Source organism: Salvelinus fontinalis, unplaced genomic scaffold, assembly GCF_029448725.1.
Source record: "Salvelinus fontinalis isolate EN_2023a unplaced genomic scaffold, ASM2944872v1 scaffold_0202, whole genome shotgun sequence".
NCBI lineage: Eukaryota > Metazoa > Chordata > Actinopteri > Salmoniformes > Salmonidae > Salvelinus > Salvelinus fontinalis.
This window is the reverse complement of record NW_026600411.1, coordinates 247,833-268,115: the sequence shown is the minus strand read 5'-3', so window position 1 is coordinate 268,115 and position 20,283 is coordinate 247,833.

Below are 20,283 nucleotides of genomic sequence, written 5' to 3'. Positions count from 1 at the left end.
TAATGACACTGTCCGTCATTTGGTATTATAGAAGCAGTTGTTTTTCTAGGCTGTAGACGACACCTCTAGTCAGTTGAGTACTTCAGCAGTTATGTACAGCGTGTCCTCCTGTCAACTGCACATTTACCACCTCATAAGTGAAGACAGGGTCTATGTTAGCCAGCAGATCCGACCCGCTTGCTTACAGCTCCACTAGGGTCGGACAAACTTCCTGTGTAGATGAAAACTACTGCGGAGCCCGTCCGACCCAAGTGCAGCAGTAAAACAGCGTGTTTGATCGGCTGGGTGTGTGTGTGTCAGAGATTCTACGCCTGTTACGTTCCCCAGTTTCTGTGTTGTGGTTTGTATTTGAGTGTGTGTTTCAGGAGATGGCTTCCTGAAGTTCTCCCCAGGCAGCTGATTGGTCGGCCCCAATTGATAATTGGAGAGCTGACCCCGCCCCCTCGTCAAGAAGCAGCTGACTCTAATCACCATTGCCACCTGAAGCTATAAAAGCCAGTGTTCGGTGGTAGAGAGAGAGATCCTTGAAGGCTGAGGAATGCAGAGAGTTTGATTGTGAGAGAGTTTGATTGTGAGAGAGTTTGATTGTGAGAGAGTTTGATTGTGAGAGAGTTTGATTGTGAGAGAGTTTGATTGTGAGAGAGTTTGATTGTGAGAGAGATATTTGCTGAGAGAGATATTTGCAGAGAGAGATATTTGCAGAGAGAGATATTTGCTGAGAGAGATATTTGCAGAGAGAGATATTTGCAGAGAGAGATATTTGCAGAGAGAGATATTTGCAGAGAGAGATATTTGCAGAGAGAGATATTTGCTGAGAGAGATATTTGCTGAGAGAGATATTTGCTGAGAGAGATATTTGCTGAGAGAGATATTTGCTGAGAGAGATATTTGCTGAGAGAGGAGGCTGATGGTTTTGGGGTAATTTACTGTGTTAGTTGTTGCTGGGACCAGTGGGAATATTCTGTAAGTGTGTTGCTCAGTCAGACAGAGCCTCATTGATGTCCTGTGTTTCTGAGTGTTTGTGAAATTGTTAATAATTATTCTGTTTAATTTGTTCCCAGGGGGGAAGGGGAAGGCACTTTGGGAGTGTTTAGGCAAGAGGCCGCGGGCATACTGTAGTATATTTACTGTCTAGGCACACTAGGTAAGATCTGGGCGGACCACCCTCTGTATTTTGGTTAGGGAACCAGGTGGTGCTAAGTTAGGTGGGTAGGCAGATTAGATAGAAGTGGGGGGGGGCTTTGACATTTACTTTCTTTGCTTTGGTTCCGTCCAGCCCCTTTACCCCATATTACCGTGTAGGAAATAAATCCTAGTAAATGGTCAATTCTGCCTTTTTGTCATCCTTAATCGCACCTACAGTCCATACCTCTTTCGCATCACGGAGAGTTGAGTTGCAGTAGGGTGTTGCGTTCCCTCTTCACAGAGGCGTGTGTAACAACACCTATCATAGAGAAGGACAGAATAACTAGTAGAAGAATAGGCTGTAGTTAAATACAGAACAGTACATCCCTTAGGTTATCTGTGTGTGAGAGAGAGAGGCTTTGAATGAGCACATTGTTTGCACAGGTCTAGCAGGCTGGTGTACTTTTGCATGCAGTCAACAGGACACAGGTATTGGTTGGCTCTCTCTCTCTCTCCAGTGTTTTTCCACTGTGATGTTTACAGAGACACAGACACTGCTGCAGTGTGTCTCAAAAGAAGGACCCCCACCTTATGACCCCTTCAGGACTGTCTAGGGTGAGTTTAAGCAACTGTTGTGTTCTCTATTCCAGAATTAGCAGCACTGTGATGTCATTAGAATTGTTTGGAATATTCCACATAAAGACAGCATACTGTTTGGTATTTATTTGTCCATATGCCTCCCAACTAGTCAACTAACGATCATCCTATTGATTAGTTTAACCAGGTTTGTTAGTGCTGGGCTAGAACAAAACAATGTTGTTCTCTGGGTTCAAGGTTGAAGAAGAATGAAATGACAGTCTTACATAGGCCTGACAGCAGGTCGCTCCATTCTCACATGTTGTTTTAATTGTCCCCTTCCTGTGGGCCAATGGAGGATTATCAGATGGCTCTAAACAATAGTCCTGTTTCTTCACCTCAGCTCTGGGCCCACAAACACACACACACACACTGAGGGATTGATGCCGTACGTATGACCTGCTTGGATATCAGCAGAGGAGGTTACAGAGAAAACAGAGAGAGTATCGGGCGTGCCAAGATCATAGACTACAGAAAACAGAGAGAGTATCGGGCATGCCAAGATCATAGACTACAGAAAACAGAGAGAGTATCGGGCGTGCCAAGATCATAGACTACATAAAACAGAGAGAGTATCGGGCATGCCAAGATCATAGACTACAGAAAACAAAGAAAGGATCTGGTGTGCCAAGATCATAGGCTAGGACCTGACATATGCACGGATGATCAGTGTGTACGTAGCCTACGTATAAACGGGTGTGTTGAGACGTGTGTGTTAAGTGCATATTGTACTCGTGTGTGTGTGTGTGTGTGTGTGTGTGTGTGTGTGTGTGTGTGTGTGTGTGTGTGTGTGTGTGTGTGTGTGTGTGTGTGTGTGTGTGTGTGTGTGTGTGTGTGTGTGTGTGTGTGAGAGAGAGACTACACATCAAAGGAGGTTGGTGGCACCTTAACTGGGCAGGATGTGCTTGTGGTAATGACTGGAGCGGAATCAGTTGACTGGTATCAAATACATTAAACACGGTTCCAATGTGTTTGATGCCGTTCTATTTGCTCTGTTCCATCCATTATTATGAGCCGTCCTCCCCTCTACAGCCTCCTGTGGAAGAAATGTAAGTCCGGGCATCGTTGAGAGGAAGAAGGTCTGGGTAGGTGGGGGTGTCTCCCTGCTTATTGTGGTTGTTTACCAATTCGTTCTATCTAGGCCCCCTTCAGTTCCTTCTAAATATCTGCTCTTCTATCTCATGTGTCTATATGTCTGTCTGTGTCTGTCACTCCCTGTTCATCTCCACCATAGCTGTGTCAGTGTTCTACAAGTAGCTGTGTCAGCTTTCTACAAGTAGCTGTGTCAGCGTTCTACAAGTAGCTGTGTCAGCGTTCTACAAGTAGCTGTGTCAGCGTTCTACAAGTAGCTGTGTCAGCGTTCTACAAGTAGCTGTGTCAGCGTTCTACAAGTAGCTGTGTCAGCGTTCTACAAGTAGCTGTGTCAGCGTTCTACAAGTAGCTGTGTCAGCGTTCTACAAGTAGCTGTGTCAGCGTTCTACAAGTAGCTGTGTCAGCGTTCTACAAGTAGCTGTGTCAGCGTTCTACAAGTAGCTGTGTCAGCGTTCTACAAGTAGCTGTGTCAGCGTTCTACAAGTAGCTGTATGATGTTCTACAAGTAGCTGTATGATGTTCTACAAGTAGCTGTGTCAGCGTTCTACAAGTAGCTGTATGATGTTCTACAAGTAGCTGTGTCAGCGTTCTACAAGTAGCTGTATGATGTTCTACAAGTAGCTGTATGATGTTCTACAAGTAGCTGTATGATGTTCTACAAGTAGCTGTATGATGTTCTACAAGTAGCTGTGTCAGCGTTCTACAAGTAGCTGTATGATGTTCTACAAGTAGCTGTGTCAGCGTTCTGCAAGTAGCTGTATGATGTTCTGAAAGGAGGACCATCTTTTGGCACCAGAGTGCTGATGTCTGTTGTGCTGCTGTTGAATGGGGCCCGTTTTCCTGTCCTTCTCCACCCTCTCCGTCCTCCTCTCTCTCCTCCCTCCTCTCTCTCCTCCGTCCTCCTCTCCTCCCTTCTCCACCCTCTCCGTCCTCCTCTCTCCTCCCTCCTCTCTCTCCTCCCTCCTCCTCTCTCTCCTCCTCCTTTTCCCCTTCTGTCTTCTCCTCAGATAAAATACAGCTTCTTATCTTAATCCCTGGGACACACCCAGTGTACCATGGTCACACACAGACACACACACAGACAGACAGACACACACACAGACCGACAGACCGACAGACCGACAGACAGACGCCCGCTAGGAGCAGTGAGTTGAATCCCAAGGCCAACATGTTGACATATCGATGTGTTTCTGAGCCTGTCTGCCAGATTGGCAGACAATAGAGCGTTGTCAGCCAGCCCTCTGCCGTACTGCTGTGTGCTGCCGTACTGCTGTGTGCTGCCGTACTGCTGTGTGCTGCTGTGTGCTGCCGTACTGCTGTGTGCTGCCGTACTGCTGTGTGCTGCTGTGTGCTGCCGTACTGCTGTGTGCTGCCGTACTGCTGTGTGCTGCCGTACTGCTGTGTGCTGCCGTACTGCTGTGTGCTGCCGTGCTGCTGTGTGCTGCCGTACTGCCGTGTGCTGCCGTACTGCCGTGTGCTGCCGTACTGCCGTGTGCTGCCGTACTGCCGTGTGCTGCCGTACTGCCGTGTGCTGCCGTACTGCCGTGTGCTGCCGTACTGCCGTGTGCTGCCGTACTGCCGTGTGCTGCCGTGCTGCCGTGTGCTGCCGTGCTGCCGTGTGCTGCCGTGCTGCCGTGTGCTGCCGTGCTGCCGTGTGCTGCCGTGCTGCCGTGTGCTGCCGTACTGCCGTGTGCTGCCGTACTGCCGTGTGCTGCCGTACTGCCGTGTGCTGCCGTACTGCCGTGTGCTGCCGTACTGCCGTGTGCTGCCGTACTGCCGTGTGCTGCCGTACTGCCGTGTGCTGCCGTACTGCTGTGTGCGTGCGGCAGGCGTGCGGGTGTTATTCTGACATTCAGCCCTAAACCAATGTGTTCCTATGACTCAACTAGCACCAGTTGACTGCCTTCACCTCCTCTGTCACCATATCAGCTCACACACACACACACACACACACACACACACACACACACACACACACACACACACACACACACACACACACACACACACACACACACATTAGGTCTGCCAAGTGTCACAATGGCTTCATACCTTATTCCAATAAAAGGTGTGGCGGCACATTATAAAAAACAGGATATTTATTTATATATATATATATTTCCTTAATCCTTTGAGGTTAGTTTGTCTATATTTACAATGGCTCACTTCAAAAACACTAGATGTAGCCTTCTGTATTTCCTCAAAGGAATAGTGTGACATTTTGGCAATTAATAAACCCTTTTCCTACTTACCCAGAGTCAGATTAACTCATAACATTAATAAACCCTTTCCCTACTTACCCAGAGTCAGATTAACTCATAACATTAATAAACCCTTTTCCTACTTACCCAGAGTCAGATTAACTCATAACATTAATAAACCCTTTCCCTATTTACCCAGAGTCAGATTAACTCATAACATTAATAAACCCTTTTCCTACTTACCCAGAGTCAGATTAACTCATAACATTAATAAACCCTTTTCCTACTTACCCAGAGCCAGATTAACTCATAACATTAATAAACCCTTTTCCTACTTACCCAGAGTCAGATTAACTCATAACATTAATAAACCCTTTTCCTACTTACCCAGAGTCAGATTAACTCATAACATTATTAAACCCTTTTCCTATTTACCCAGAGTCAGATTAACTCATAACATTAATTAACCCTTTTCCTATTTACCCAGAGTCAGATTAACTCATAACATTAATTAACCCTTTTCCTATTTACCCAGAGCCAGGGGGTACCGGTACAGAGTCAATATGGAGGCTATATACAGGGGGTACCGGTACAGAGTCAATAGGGAGGCTATATACATGGGGTACTGGTACAGAGTCAATATGGAGGCTATATACAGGGGGTACTGGTACAGAGTCAATGTGGAGGCTATATACAGGGGGTATCGGTACAGAGTCAATATGGAGGCTATATACAGGGGGTACTGGTACAGAGTCAATGTGGAGGCTATATACAGGGGTACCGGTACAGAGTCAATGTGGAGGCTATATACAGGGGACACCGGTTAGTCGATGCAACTGAGGCAATATGAACATGTAGGTAGAGTTATTAAAGTGACTCCAGGTAGCAGGAACAGCTAGCAGGTGCACTGTCCCTTTAGCATGTTGTTTATGAGGAGGACAGTCATTTTGTATCAGAGTTAAGGAAGTGGATGTGGTCTCATAAATTAAAGGGATGTCTGATCCACAGTTACAATAGCCTGTTGCCAGATCTGTTTGTGCTGTGTTGCCAATTCCTACTGTGCTTGTTGACACCATAAGGAGAAGGCACACACAGATCTGGGACCAGGCTACAGAACGTAACACTACCTGGTGTGGTTAGAGTTCAACCCAGTTCTCTGCTCTGGTAAAAGAGGACTTCATGTGACTTGATATGCTGTGACAAGTGTATTTTTAAATGTCCCCAGTCTGCAACATGTGAGAGGCTTATTGTCAGTTTGTAACCTGTGGGAGCACAGATGTCACCATAGGAGTTGTATCTTGTTGACTGTGGCTGGCTGACATGCCAATTACAGTCATTCAGAGAACTTTTTACCCAGAGTACATAGAGTTCTGAAGCCTTTCTGTATTTCAGCACCTCTTCTTACCACAGACACTCCATGAAGTTACACACCAACACACACCACAAAGTTACCCTCCTACTCTTCTAACATCCATCCTTGAGACGGGCTATATTTCAGTGTGTCTTGTCACCCACCTAGACATTCCTTAACGTTACCCTGGCTCCTACCTACTTAACCTATTTTAGTAGGCTAGTGTGTGTGTGTGATCTATGGGGGAAGTTGAACCCACAACCATGGCACTAGTCTTCTAAATTCTAACCTTCAGTCAGGGTGTATTTTTGTGTCTTACTACCACAGTGGTCCTCATACAGTGTGTGTTATGTGTTTGTTATGTGTGTGTCTTACTACCACAGTGGCCCTCATACAGTGTGTGTTATGTGTTTGTTATGTGTGTGTCTTACTACCACAGTGGCCCTCATACAGTGTGTGTTATGTGTTTGTTATGTGTGTGTCTTGCCACAGTCACCCTATCTAACCCCCTGCTCTTCTATCTGTGGCCTTTCAACCAACCAGACACACTGGCCTTCCAACCAACCAGATACACCGGCCTTTCAACCAACCAGACACACTGGCCTTTCAACCAACCAGACACACTGGCCTTTCAACCAACCAGACACACTGGCCTTTCAACCAACCAGACACACTGGCCTTTCAACCAACCAGACACACTGGCCTTCCAACCAACCAGACACACTGGCCTTCCAACCAACCAGACACACTGGCCTTTCAACCAACCAGACACACTGGCTTTTTCTCACTGGCCTTTCAACCAACCAGATTCACTGGCCTTTCAACCAACCAGATTCACTGGCTTTTTCTCACTGGCCTTTCAACCAACCAGACACACTGGCCTTTCAACCAACCAGACACACTGGCCTTTCAACCAACCAGATACACTGGCCTTTTCTCACTGGCCTTTCAACCAACCACACACTGGCCTTTCAACCAACCAGACACACTGGCCTTTCAACCAACTAGACACACTGGCCTTTCAACCAACCAGATACACTGGCCTTTCAACCAACCAGACACACTGGCCTTTCAACCAACGAGACACACTGGCCTTTCAACCAACGAGACACACTGGCCTTTCAACCAACCAGACACACTGGCCTTTCAACCAACCAGACACACTGGCCTTTCAACCAACCAGACACACTGGCCTTTCAACCAACCAGATACACCGGCCTTTCAACCAACCAGATACACCGGCCTTTCAACCAACCAGACACACTGGCCTTTCAACCAACCAGATACACTGGCTTTTTCTCACTGGCCTTTCAACCAACCAGACACAATGGCATTTCAACCAACCAGATACACTGGCCTTTTCTCACTGGCCTTTCAACCAACCAGACACACTGGCCTTTCAACCAACCAGATACACTGGCCTTTTCTCACTGGCCTTTCAACCAACCAGATACACTGGCCTTTTCTCACTGGCCTTTCAACCAACCAGACACACTGGCCTTTCAACCAACCAGACACACTGACCTTTCAACCAACCAGACACTCTGACCTTTCAACCAACCAGACACTCTGACCTTTCAACCAACCAGACACACTGGCCTTTCAACCAACCAGACATACTGGCCTTTCAACCAACCAGACACACTGGCCTTTCAACCAACAAGACACTGGCCTTTCAACCAACCAGACACACTGGCCTTTCAACCAACCAGATACACTGGCCTTTCAACCAACCAGACACACTGGCCTTTCAACCAACCAGACACACTGGCCTTTCAACCAACCAGACACACTGGCCTTTCAACCAACCAGACACACTGGCCTTTCAACCAACCAGATACACTGGCCTTTCAACCAACCAGACACACTGGCCTTTCAACCAACCAGACACACTGGCCTTTCAACCAACCAGACACACTGGCCTTTCAACCAACCAGACACACTGGCCTTTCAACCAACCAGATACACTGGCCTTTCAACCAACCAGACACACTGGCCTTTCAACCAACCAGACACACTGGCCTTTCAACCAACCAGACACACTGGCCTTTCAACCAACCAGACACACTGGCCTTTCAACCAACCAGACACACTGGCCTTTCAACCAACCAGACACACTGGCCTTTCAACCAACCAGATACACTGGCCTTTCAACCAACCAGATACACTGGCCTTTCAACCAACCAGACACACTGTGTGAAACTCACACTTACACAAGCCTTTTTCTTTCCCACCACTCAAACGTTTTCCCTCAGCGATTGAAACCCTACCCAACCATGTTTATAGAAGCCCTCCCCCAACCCAACCATGGTTATAGAAGCCCCTCCCAACCCAACAATGGTTATAGAAGCCCCCCCCCCCAACCCAACCATGGTTATAGAAGCCCCTCCCAACCCAACAATGGTTATAGAAGCCCCTCCCAACCCAACCATGGTTATAGAAGCCCTCCCCCAACCCAACCATGGTTATAGAAGCCCCTCCCAACCCAACAATGGTTATAGAAGCCCCCCCAACCCAACCATGGTTATAAAAGCCCCCCCCAACCCAACCATGGTTATAGAAGCCCCCCCCCCAACCCAACAATGGTTATAGTGGCCCCCCCCCCCCCCCCCGCCCCCCCAACCCAACCATGGTTATAGAAGCTCCCCCCTGAGGTCTCTCTACCACAGTTGGCTCCCTGTCCTAGCCTCAACCTGCTGGGTGCTTTGAACAGAGGAAAATTACCAGGTCTGATGACATGGCCTTGCCACACACACACACACTGAGGACACACACACACATACACACACTGAGCACACACATACCCCCCCCCCCCCCCCTGCCAACCAGACACATTGGCCTTTCAACCAACCAGACACACTGGCCTTTCAACCAACCAGACACACTGGCCTTTCAACCAACCAGACACACTGGCCTTTCAACCAACCAGACACACTGGCCTTTCAACCAACCAGACACACTGGCCTTTCAACCAACCAGACACACTGGCCTTTCAACCAACCAGACACACTGGCCTTTCAACCAACCAGACACACTGGCCTTTCAACCAACCAGATACACTGGCCTTTCAACCAACCAGATACACTGGCCTTTCAACCAACCAGACACACTGTGTGAAACTCACACTTACACAAGCCTTTTTCTTTCCCACCACTCAAACGTTTTCCCTCAGCGATTGAAACCCTACCCAACCATGTTTATAGAAGCCCTCCCCCAACCCAACCATGGTTATAGAAGCCCCTCCCAACCCAACAATGGTTATAGAAGCCCCCCCCCCCAACCCAACCATGGTTATAGAAGCCCCTCCCAACCCAACAATGGTTATAGAAGCCCCTCCCAACCCAACCATGGTTATAGAAGCCCTCCCCCAACCCAACCATGGTTATAGAAGCCCCTCCCAACCCAACAATGGTTATAGAAGCCCCCCCAACCCAACCATGGTTATAAAAGCCCCCCCCAACCCAACCATGGTTATAGAAGCCCCCCCCCCAACCCAACAATGGTTATAGAGGCCCCCCCCCCCCCCCCCCGCCCCCCCAACCCAACCATGGTTATAGAAGCTCCCCCCTGAGGTCTCTCTACCACAGTTGGCTCCCTGTCCTAGCCTCAACCTGCTGGGTGCTTTGAACAGAGGAAAATTACCAGGTCTGATGACATGGCCTTGCCACACACACACACACTGAGGACACACACACACATACACACACTGAGCACACACATACCCCCCCCCCCCCCCTGCCAACCAGACACATTGGCCTTTCAACCAACCAGACACACTGGCCTTTCAACCAACCAGACACACTGGCCTTTCAACCAACCAGACACACTGGCCTTTCAACCAACCAGACACACTGGCCTTTCAACCAACCAGATACACTGGCCTTTCAACCAACCAGACACACTGGCCTTTCAACCAACCAGACACACTGGCCTTTCAACCAACCAGACACACTGGCCTTTCAACCAACCAGACACACTGGCCTTTCAACCAACCAGACACACTGGCCTTTCAACCAACCAGACACACTGGCCTTTCAACCAACCAGACACACTGGCCTTTCAACCAACCAGACACACTGGCCTTTCAACCAACCAGACACACTGGCCTTTCAACCAACCAGACACACTGGCCTTTCAACCAACCAGACACACTGGCCTTTCAACCAACCAGTCACACTGACCTTTCAACCAACCAGACACACTGGCCATTCAACCAACCAGACACACTGGCCTTTCAACCAACCAGTCACACTGACCTTTCAACCAACCAGACACACTGACCTTTCAACCAACCAGACACACTGGCCTTTCAACCAACCAGACACACTGGCCTTTCAACCAACCAGACACACTGGCCTTTCAACCAACCAGACACACTGGCCTTTCAACCAACCAGACACACTGTCCTTTCAACCAACCAGACACAATGGCCTTTCAACCAACCAGACACACTGGCCTTTCAACCAACCAGACACACTGGCCTTTCAACCAACCAGACACACTGGCCTTTCAACCAACCAGACACACTGGCCTTTCAACCAACCAGATACACTGGCCTTTCAACCAACCAGACACACTGGCCTTTCAACCAACCAGACACACTGGCCTTTCAACCAACCAGACACACTGTCCTTTCAACCAACCAGACACAATGGCCTTTCAACCAACCAGACACACTGGCCTTTCAACCAACCAGACACACTGGCCTTTCAATTAACCAGACACACTGGCCTTTCAACCAACCAGACACACTGGCCTTTCAACCAACCAGATACACTGGCCTTTCAACCAACCAGACACACTGGCCTTTCAACCAACCAGATACACTGGCCTTTCAACCAACCAGATACACTGTGTGAAACTCACACTTACACAAGCCTTTTTCTTTCCCACCACTCAAACGTTTTCCCTCAGCGATTGAAACCCTACCCAACCATGGTTATAAAAGCCCCCCCCCAACCCAGCCATGGTTATAGAAGCCCCCCCCCCCAACAAAACCATGGTTATAGAAGCCCCCCCCTGAGGTCTCTCTACCACAGTTGGCTCCCTGTCCTCAACCTGCTGGGTGCTTTGAACAGAGGAAAATTACCAGGTCTGATGACATGGCCTTGCCACACACACACACACACACACACACACACACACACACACACACACACACACACACACACACACACACACACACACACACACACACACACACACACACACACACACACACACACACACACACACACACACACACACACACACACACACACACACACACACACACACACACACACACACACACACACACACACACACACACACACACACACACACACACACACACACACACACACACACACACACACACACACACACACACACACACACACACACACACACACACACACACACACACACACACACACACACACACACACACACACACACACACACACACACACACACACACACACACACACACACACACACACACACACACACACACACACACACACACACACACACACACACACACACACACACACACACACACACACACACACACACACACACACACACACACACACACACACACACACACACACACACACACACACACACACACACACACACACACACACACACACACACACACACACACACACACACACACACACACACACACACACACACACACACACACACACACACACACACACACACACACACACACACACACACACACACACACACACACACACACACACACACACACACACACACACACACACACACACACACACACACACACACACACACACACACACACACACACACACACACACACACACACACGCTGAGGACACCCAGCCAGGTGGTAAACAACTCAAATGATGTGGTGCTAGTGTTGGCGTGCCACCAGTTTTGATCAACTTGGCTGACGGATTAGCATCCTGGCTAACCCTGGCTGTTCACCTTTGTGCTCCAGCTAAATAAAGGTAGTGACATTTTAGCTGGACGTGGTGATGGACTGTCAGAGTCAGGTGAAAAGCCTGGCTGAAATGCAGTTCAGTCTACCAGTATGTACAGGAGGAGGGCTTGAATGCCAATCCTATATCGTACACTTGTAATACTAAATATGAAGTCATATTGTATGATACGTTTGTAACAGATACATGGATCTTTTACCACATCGTGTTCAAACTCTGGTGTATCATACGTGTCTTTGTCTTTCTTCTTGCATTGATCTCAATGGGAGACAGGATGAAAATGGTACTGAAGTGGACGTCTAGGATTCGCCCCTTAATGCACCTTGGTTAGAGAGCACGGTGGCACCTTGGTTGGAGAGCACGGTGGCACCTTGGTTAGAGAGCACGGTGGCACCTTGGTTAGAGAGCACGGTGGCACCTTGGTTAGAGAGCACGGTGGCACCTTGGTTAGAGAGCACGGTGGCACCTTGGTTAGAGAGCACGGTGGCACCTTGGTTGGAGAGCACGGTGGCACCTTGGTTAGAGAGCACGGTGGCACCTTGGTTGGAGAGCACGGTGGCACCTTGGTTGGAGAGCACGGTGGCACCTTGGTTGGAGAGCACGGTGGCACCTTGGTTAGAGAGCACGGTGGCACCTTGGTTAGAGAGCACGGTGGCACCTTGGTTAGAGAGCACGGTGGCACCTTGGTTAGAGAGCACGGTGGCACCTTGGTTAGAGAGCACGGTGGCACCTTGGTTAGAGAGCACGGTGGCACCTTGGTTAGAGAGCACGGTGGCACCTTGGTTGGAGAGCACGGTGGCACCTTGGTTAGAGAGCACGGTGGCACCTTGGTTGGAGAGCACGGTGGCACCTTGGTTGGAGAGCACGGTGGCACCTTGGTTGGAGAGCACGGTGGCACCTTGGTTGGAGAGCACGGTGGCACCTTGGTTGGAGAGCACGGTGGCACCTTGGTTGGAGAGCACGGTGGCACCTTGGTTAGAGAGCACGGTGGCACCTTGGTTGGAGAGCACGGTGGCACCTTGGTTGGAGAGCACGGTGGCACCTTGGTTAGAGAGCACGGTGGCACCTTGGTTGGAGAGCACGGTGGCACCTTGGTTGGAGAGCACGGTGGCACCTTGGTTGGAGAGCACGGTGGCACCTTGGTTGGAGAGCACGGTGGCACCTTGGCTGGAGAGCACGGTGGCACCTTGGTTGGAGAGCACGGTGGCACCTTGGTTAGAGAGCACGGTGGCACCTTGGTTGGAGAGCACGGTGGCACCTTGGTTGGAGAGCACGGTGGCACCTTGGTTGGAGAGCACGGTGGCACCTTGGTTAGAGAGCACGGTGGCACCTTGGTTAGAGAGCACGGTGGCACCTTGGTTGGAGAGCACGGTGGCACCTTGGTTAGAGAGCACGGTGGCACCTTGGTTGGAGAGCACGGTGGCACCTTGGTTAGAGAGCACGGTAGCACCTTGGTTAGAGAGCACGGTGGCACCTTGGTTGGAGAGCACGGTGGCACCTTGGTTAGAGAGCACGGTGGCACCTTGGTTGGAGAGCACGGTGGCACCTTGGTTAGAGAGCACGGTGGCACCTTGGTTAGAGAGCACGGTGGCGACAGTGTTCTTCTGCTATTTCAACTGTCGATGCAACCGGCGGTCCAGTTTGTGTAGACACATACACCATCTTGTCAGTTCAGTTTGTGTAGACACATACACCATCTTGTCAGTTCAGTTTGTGTAGACACATACACCATCTTGTCAGTTCAGTTTGTGTAGACACATACACCATCTTGTTAGTTTGTGTAGACACATACACCATCTTGTTAGTTTGTGTAGACACATACACCACCTTGTCAGTTTGTGTAGACACATACACCATCTTGTCAGTTTGTGTAGACACATACACCATCTTGTCAGTTTGTGTAGACACATACACCATCTTGTCAGTTTGTGTAGACACATACACCATCTTGTCAGTTTGTGTAGACACATACACCATCTTGTCAGTTTGTGTAGACACATACACCATCTTGTCAGTTTGTGTAGACACTTACGCCATCTTGTCAGTTAAGTTTGTGTAGACACATACGCCATCTTGTCAGTTCAGTTTGTGTAGACACATACACCATCTTGTCAGTTCAGTTTGTGTAGACACATACACCATCTTGTCAGTTCAGTTTGTGTAGACACTACCACAATCTTGTGAGTTCAATTTGTGTAGACACATACACCATCTTGTCAGTTCAGTTTGTGTAGACACATACACCATCTTGTCAGTTCAGTTTGTGTAGACACATACACCATCTTGTCAGTTCAGTTTGTGTAGACACATACACCATCTTGTCAGTTCAGTTTGTGTAGACACACGCACCACACATACACCATTTTGGAAAGATTGAAAGACACAAACTTTTATGGATTCCATTTATTCCACATTGGTTATTTTTAAATGTGTGAAAATGTGAAATATTCACTGTACGCTGTACAGACCTGGGTTCAAGTTCTAGTTGAAATATTTTTGCCTGTTGCATTGGAACCAATAGAAAAGTCCTCAAAAGTGCAAACCCTTCTCTGCCACTCCAGACAGGCTAAAACAAACCCTTCTCTGCCACTCCAGACAGGCTAAAACAAACCCTTCTCTGCCACTCCAGGCAGGCTAAAACAAACCCTTCTCTGCCACTCCAGCCAGGCTAAAACAAACCCTTCTCTGCCACTCCAGACAGGCTAAAACAAACCCTTCTCTGCCACTCCAGGCAGGCTAAAACAAACGCTCAAAGTATTTTAAAGATGTCCAATATTATTTGAACCCAGGTCAGATTGTCTGGACTGTTGGTCCCAAACTGTCTTTTCTGTATATATGTATATATGTATGTGATTTTTTTATTCCAATACCAGGGAATAAGGCCGGAGATGATTCTGTTGGTCCCGGTGCTTTTTTAGGTGCTGGACGCGGTTTGACAGCTGCAGATCTGGGTCTGATGGAAGTGGTTTGACAGCTGCAGATCTCGGTCTGATGGAAGCGGTTTGACAGCTGCAGATCTGGGTCTGATGGAAGCGGTTTGACAGCTGCAGATCTGGGTCTGATGGAAGCTGTTTGACAGCTGCAGATCTGGGTCTGATGGAAGCTGTTTGACAGCTGCAGATCTGGGTCTGATGGAAGCAGTTTGACAGCTGCAGATCTGGGTCTGATGGAAGCGGGAGTAGCCGTGGCGTCTCCCTTTCTCTCCCACCTTCCTCCAGTACCGCTCCGCTGGATGAGGGGTAGAGCAGACAGCCTGTGGCGGGTGTGAAGGCCTGATTGCCTTGTTCAGCGGGATCCTGAGGGCTCCTTCCCCCACCACTACAGCTGAGGAGCCTGATGGAGGCGTGGTGCTTGGCCTGGTCGTTCAGGAAGGTGGTCTCCTCCTGTAATGGGGTAGTATACCCCTCCTCCTAGTATAATGGGGTAGTTTACCCCCCCTCCTAGTATAATGGGGTAGTATACCCCCCCTCCTAGTATAATGGGGTAGTATACCCCCCCTCCTAGTATAATGGGGTAGTATACCCCCCTCCTAGAATAATGGGGTAGTATATGCCCCTCCTAGTATAATGGGGTAGTATACCCCCCCCTCCTAGTGTAATGGGGTAGTATACCCCCCCTCCTAGTATAATGGGGTAGTATACCCCCCCTCCTAGTATAATGGGGTAGTATACCCCCCCTCCTAGTATAATGGGGTAGTATACCCCCCTCCTAGTATAATGGGGTAGTATACCCACCTTCCTAGTATAATGCGGTAGTATACCCCCCCTCCTAGTATAATGGGGTAGTATACCCCCCTCCTAGTATAATGGGGTAGTATACGCCCCTCCTAGTGTAATGGGGTAGTATACCCCCCCTCCTAGTATAATGGGGTAGTATACCCCCCCTCTAGTATAATGGGGTAGTATACCCCCCTAGTATAATGGGGTAGTATACCCCCCCTCTAGTATAATGGGGTAGTATACCCCCCTCCTAGTATAATGGGGTAGTATACCCCCCCTCCTAGTATAATGGGGTAGTATACCCCCCCTCCTAGTATAATGGGGTAGTATACCCCCCCTCCTAGTATAATGGGGTAGTATACCCCACCTCTAGTATAATGGGGTAGTATACCCCCCCTCTAGTATAATGGGGTAGTATACCCCCCTAGTATAATGGGGTAGTATACCCCCCCTCTAGTATAATGGGGTAGTATACCCCCCCTCTAGTATAATGGGGTAGTATACCCCCCTAGTATAATGGGGTAGTATACCCCCCCTCCTAGTATAATGGGGTAGTATACCGCCCCTCTAGTATAATGGGGTAGTATACCCCCCTAGTATAATGGGGTAGTATACCCCCCCTCTAGTATAATGGGGTAGTATACCCCCCTAGTATAATGGGGTAGTATACCCCCCTCCTAGTGTAATGGGGTAGTATACCCCCCCTCCTAGTATAATGGGGTAGTATACCCCCCCTCCTAGTATAATGGGGTAGTATACCCCCCCTCCTAGTATAATGGGGTAGTATACCCCCCTAGTATAATGGGGTAGTATACCCCCCCTCCTAGTATAATGGGGTAGTATACCCCCCCTCTAGTATAATGGGGTAGTATACCCCCCCTCTAGTATAATGGGGTAGTATACCCTCCCCCTCCTAGTGTAATGGGGTAGTATACCCCCCCTCTAGTGTAATGGGGTAGTATACCTCCCCTCCTAGTGTAATGGGGTAGTATACCCCCCCTCCTAGTATAATGGGGTAGTATACCCCACCTCTAGTATAATGGGGTAGTATACCCCCCCTCTAGTATAATGGGGTAGTATACCCCCCTAGTATAATGGGGTAGTATACCCCCCCTCTAGTATAATGGGGTAGTATACCCCCCCTCTAGTATAATGGGGTAGTATACCCCCCTAGTATAATGGGGTAGTATACCCCCCCTCCTAGTATAATGGGGTAGTATACCGCCCCTCTAGTATAATGGGGTAGTATACCCCCCTAGTATAATGGGGTAGTATACCCCCCCTCTAGTATAATGGGGTAGTATACCCCCCTAGTATAATGGGGTAGTATACCCCCCCTCCTAGTGTAATGGGGTAGTATACCCCCCCTCCTAGTATAATGGGGTAGTATACCCCCCCTCCTAGTATAATGGGGTAGTATACCCCCCCTCCTAGTATAATGGGGTAGTATACCCCCCCCCCCTAGTATAATGGGGTAGTATACCCCCCCTCCTAGTATAATGGGGTAGTATACCCCCCCTCTAGTATAATGGGGTAGTATACCCCCCCTCTAGTATAATGGGGTAGTATACCCTCCCCCTCCTAGTGTAATGGGGTAGTATACCCCCCCTCTAGTGTAATGGGGTAGTATACCTCCCCTCCTAGTGTAATGGGTAGTATACCCCCCCTCTAGTATAATGGGGTAGTATACCCCCCCTCTAGTATAATGGGGTAGTATACCCCCCTAGTATAATGGGGTAGTATACCCTCCCCCTCCTAGTGTAGTGGGGTAGTATACCCCCCCTCTAGTATAATGGGGTAGTATACCCTCCCCCTCCTAGTGTAATGGGGTAGTATACCCCCCCCCCCCCTCCTAGTATAATGGGGTAGTATACGCCCCTCCTAGTGTAATAGGGTAGTATACCCCCCCTCTAGTATAATGGGGTAGTATACCCCCCCTCCTAGTATAATGGGGTAGTATACCCCCCCTCTAGTATAATGGGGTAGTATACCCTCCCCCTCCTAGTGTAATAGGGTAGTATACCCCCCCTCTAGTATAATGGGGTAGTATATCCCCCCTCCTAGTATAATGGGGTAGTATACCCCCCCTCTAGTATAATGGGGTAGTATACCCCCCCTCTAGTATAATGGGGCAGTATACCCCCCTAGTATAATGGGGTAGTATACCCTCCCCCTCCTAGTATAATGGGGTAGTATACCCCCCTCTAGTGTAATGGGGTAGTATACCCCCCCTCCTAGTGTAATGGGGTAGTATACCTCCCCTCCTAGTGTAATGGGGTAGTATACCCCCCTCCTAGTGTAATGGGTAGTATACCCCCCCTCCCCTAGTGTAATGGGGTAGTATACCCCCCCTCCTAGTATAATGGGGTAGTATACCCCCCTCTAGTGTAATGGGGTAGTATACCCCCCTTCTAGTGTAATGGGGTAGTATACCCCCCCTCCTAGTGAGGCTTTCCCGGAGCTTCTTGTTTTCCAAGTGCTGCTGAATCATCCAACCCTTTGTCTTTATCATCCAGCCACAGATGTCTTTACAACAACAATGAAGATGTAAAAAAAACTGTTTCTCCAAATTGAGAAAAAGTGCCATTTTCACAAGAAGGCTTGCAAATCAATTCACCATGATCATTTGAACTATGAACAGGTAGGGTAAATGTTTATATCAAAGTGTATATATAAAATATTATCACCAAGATCCTCTCAAGTGAGCATCACATACCTTTCAGTATGAAATAGAGAGGGGTCTATTTCATACGGGGTCAGGGGTCAGATCTTAGTTCCACCCCTTTATGGCTCAGGTTAGGATTGGGGATGAGGTCATCTGGTGGGGATGAGGTAGTCTGTGGATGAGGTAGTCTGGTGGGGATGAGGTAGTCTGGTGGGGATGAGGTAGTCTGGGGATGAGGTCATCTGGTGGGGATCAGGTAGTCTGGTGGGGATGAGGTCATCTGGTGGGGATGAGGTCATCTGGTGGGGATGAGGTAGTCTGTGGATGAGGTAATCTGGTGGGGATGAGGTCGTCTGGTGGGGATGAGGTCATCTGGTGGGGATGAGGTCATCTGGTGGAGATGAGGTAGTCTGGTGGGGATGAGGTCATCTGGTGGGAATGAGGTCATCTGGTGGGGATGAGGTAGTCTGGTGGGAATGAGGTAGTCTGGGGATGAGGTCATCTGGTGGGGATCAGGTAGTCTGGTGGGGATGAGGTAGTCTGGGGATGAGGTCATCTGGTGGGGATGAGGTGGTCTGGGGATGAGGTAGTCTGGGGATGAGGTCATCTGGTGGGGATGAGGTAGTCTGGGGATGAGGTAATGACGTTTCCCAGACACAGATAATTAAGCCTACTCCTAGACTAAAGAGAGAGTTCACCCAAATGACAAAGTGACATAGTAGGATTGATTGTTTTACCCTATAATCAGTCTATGGACAAGGTATGAGTTTACCCTGTAATCAGTCTATGGACGAGGTATGAGTTTACCCTGTAATCAGTCTATGGACGAGGTATGAGTTTACCCTGTAATCAGTCTATGGACGAGGTATGAGTTTACCCTGTAATCAGTCTATGGACGAGGTATGAATTTACCCTGTAATCAGTCTATGGACGAGGTATGAGTTTACCCTGTAATCAGTCTATGGACGAGGTATGAGTTTACCCTGTAATCAGTCTATGGACGAGGTATGAGTTTACCCTGTAATCAGTCTATGGACGAGGTATGAGTTTACCCTGTAATCAGTCTATGGACGAGGTATGATTTTACCCTGTAATCAGTCTATGGACGAGGTATGAGTTTACCCTGTAATCAGTCTATGGACGAGGTATGAGTTTACCCTGTAATCAGTCTATGGACGAGGTATGAGTTTACCCTGTAATCAGTCTATGGACGAGGTATGAGCTTACCCTGTAATCAGTCTATGGATGAGGTATGAGTTTACCCTGTAATCAGTCTATGGACAAGGTATGAGTTTACCCTGTAATCAGTCTATGGACGAGGTATGAGTTTACCCTGTAATCAGTCTATGGACAAGGTATGAGCGCAATCCATGCTTTTGTGGAACAAAACCAATGCAAGTCAGTGGTACCGATGTTAAAGCCTTTTTCACACTTTATGTTCAAATCATATAAGTAACTCAATTGAGCAACACAATCGATTTTAAATAGCCGTTTTTAGAATTATTTGGATGTT